Here is a 3,268-nt window from a genome sequence, read left to right as displayed (position 1 = left end):
GGGGTTGATAAAATAAGTACCAGTTGAGCACTGGGATTGATGTAATTGACTGGCCCCTTTTCTGAAATTGCAGGCCTTGTGCATATAGTAGTAAGGTTCATTGTTATTATTTGTTTTTATCTCTCAATCTTAGGTTTTATGCCAATTCATTTCACTTCATACTTTTCTTAAGATTCTTGCTGTACCTAATAAACAGTCTTTCTGCATAACAGAGAAGTTTATGCCGCAATCAAAATGTTCCTCAAATTTTTCAAAATTTCTGCTTACAATGCCCAACACACTGATGACAAGTAGAACTACCATTATTCTCCTACATTACCACAGCTGCCCAATCTCATATCTGAAATCATTGTACTTCTCAAACTTTTCTTGTTTTTTCTCTTTCACTCTGGTATCAAAAGAAGCATACTAGCTATGGCAGTACATATTCTAAAATTGGAACAATAGAGAGAAGTTTAGCATGACTCCTGTGCAAAGATAACATGCAAATTCGTGAAGCATTCCATATTTTTTTCTCAAGGTGGAACTCCATCATGGCTGCAGTCAAATGACTGAAACAAGTAAAAGACTAAAAAAATATCTACCACTCATGTGACTTTTTTCAAAAGATAACAATGTCAGATCAAGAGTGTTCCATGACCTTATCTGCCTACAATTTACAATCTCACAGGATCTTTATATTTTCATTCTCCACCTTAGGGTCGTACCACTTTTCAGGAGAAAAAAGTTTGTACTTATAATTTTCCCAATGTTCAACGTTTGCCTTTCTATCATGTCTCTCCATCATGTCTCCAATTTTTTTACTCTTTCTGTGTTAGTTTTAGACATTCTGAAACTATATGTGCAATTGTTTCTTCTCTTTAACCACACATCCTACACATCCTATCAATATTTTCTTTGTCTTAGACTTTCCTGATGTTTCTCATTTGCAATGCTTGCTCCAGTAGATACATAATAACTCTTTCGGTCTCTCTTTCCAGGCTGCTTTTTCTGCCAGTTCTAACTCTCATTTCCTCAAATCTGTAATTACAAAGAATTTGTTATGTAAATGTTTGTTACAAGAGGACCTTTCCTTTTCATGTTGTACATCTTCCTTCTTCACATGATCAAAGATATTTTCCTTTTCCTATGTTACTGACTTAATTAACTTTTCATTACTTTCATTGATGTACTTTATGAGATTGGCAACCTCCATATTCACAGAATCCCCAGCACTTATTAATCTTCGTCCTCCTATACATCTCTTCAAACATAGCCAATCAACATCTCCTTGGGAATGGAATACTCTATATATCATTAACAATTTTCTGGTGCATCTGTCAAAGAGCTTTAGGTCATCCTTCGTCCATTTGACTATATCTCCTCCATACTTTGTTATGCTAATGACCATTGAGTTAATATCAGTGATAGTATTTACACCATTAAATTTTGATTCCAAGACTTCTCTCACCTTACTCAAATATTCCTGAGAACTTTTCTTTTATCTCACACCTTTTGATACCATCTGTATCAAATGTACTAAGATACTTGTCTCCTTCACCTTTGTCAACTTTCTTAATTTCCTTGTCTATTGATTATTTTAACCCTTCACTATATTCATACTCATCTCTTTTCACTACCATGATACCCTATTAACTCCAAACCCCATGTTCATACCATGATTGAAGATGACTGTATTTACCAAAGTATCGAGTTGCTTGATATCTTTGTCAATGAATAACAAATAATTTACTACTACATTTCTTCTTCTTCTTCTTCTTCTTCTTCTTCTTCTTCTTCTTCTTCTGCTTCTTCTGCTTCTTCTTCTTCTTCTTCTTCTTCTTCTTCTTCTTCTTCTTCTTCTTCTTCTTCTTCTTCTCCTTCTTCTTCTTCTTTTTCTTCTCCTTCTTCTTCTTCTTCTTCTTCTTCTCCTTCTTCTTCTTCTTCTTCTTCTGTTTCTTCTGCTTCTTCTTCTTCTTCTGCTTCTTCTTCTTCTTCTTCTTGCTGCTGTTGCTGTTCTTGTTTTTTGTGTATTATATTAAAGTTCATGCTGATTCTACTTGCAACATTGAGTAACACTATCAATAAATTTTCTGTTGTTGTCTTAAACTAGCTTTAAAATAATAACCTTTAACATGTACTTTGAGTAACAACTATTTCATATTTTCAGAAATATCCAAACATGTAGAATATCATCATTTAAATCTACAGCATTTTTTTCCAAAACAACCTGTAAATTAATATTTGATTGTCTGAATATTCATATCAGACACTTCATATCCAAAAGATGTCTTGTACAGCACAACCTGCATTTAATATTTGCTTCAATATTTCATATTCAATAACCATTCACTAATCTATACCAGTGATCCAAACAGAGGAATTTAATAAACTTATATTTGGTTTCAGTTCATTGGTTCAAGTGGAGACACTTAGTATTTTACTTTGGAAGCTATTGACATGAATTTATATTATTATGTAGAAAATAGTGTTCTGGAATGGACAAATATTCCTAAGGTATTCGAACACAGAAATTCAATTAGTGTGTTGCAGCTTCAAATTGAATAGTTTTCTGTTTATCTAATGTTAACACAGAATATTTCATCTTATTGCCAGAATTGAAAAGTTTTATTAGGAGGGAAGCTTTCTATAGAAAAATTGAAGCATCTAGTTCTGCAAGAATTGAAGTATAAAAGGAACCTATTTGATTAAAACAGCTACCATTTGCACAGCAATGGCTATTTGTGGAGAGATAAACTGTTATTATATAACTCATATTTGTCTTATCAAAAGCTCCTTTTGGGGTGTGAAACTCTCAGGTCAATTAATGAATGGATATTGAAAGAGCTAGTTTAGTTCAGAGTTGATTTGTATAGGATTGATGCAGTTTGATATTATGGGAATCTAAAAATATTGTTGTGTGGTGGTGGGTGATTCAATCTGTACTTTGCTTTTGTGTTTAGACTCGAATAACATAAAAGACAGCTTCAAGAAAACCACTTAATATGGAATCACAAATATTGAACTTTTAACAATTCATTGTGAAGTAAAGATGTTCATAGTTGTTAAACAGGCTGTTGTTGTAACATATGGTGTCTCTCACACTTCCAAATTTACATTCAGAATCTAATTGTTGTATATCTTAACAACTTCATTGGTTGCTCTACATCCCCACTGGAGTTAGAGTGGCCTCACACCACTCCAAATCAGCATGTTGTCCTCATGTCATATGTCAAGTATCTCAATGACTCTCCATATAATACTGGCATCAATTTGTTCAACTAAACCT

General features: G+C 33.1%; 1 non-coding gene across 1 annotated transcript; it reads left to right on the top strand.

The window, feature by feature from the left end:
• The first annotated feature begins 405 nt into the window (after positions 1 to 405).
• On the top strand, positions 406 to 512 carry LOC128248625 (U6 spliceosomal RNA). Its single transcript, XR_008264804.1, has one exon. It is a non-coding gene; the product is annotated as a U6 spliceosomal RNA (small nuclear RNA).
• Positions 513 to 3,268: the final 2,756 nt, after the last annotated feature.

This window comes from Octopus bimaculoides, chromosome 8 (genome assembly GCF_001194135.2).
Source record: "Octopus bimaculoides isolate UCB-OBI-ISO-001 chromosome 8, ASM119413v2, whole genome shotgun sequence".
NCBI lineage: Eukaryota > Metazoa > Mollusca > Cephalopoda > Octopoda > Octopodidae > Octopus > Octopus bimaculoides.
The sequence above is the reverse complement of the archived record's forward strand: the minus strand, read 5'-3'. Positions and strand labels throughout refer to the sequence as shown.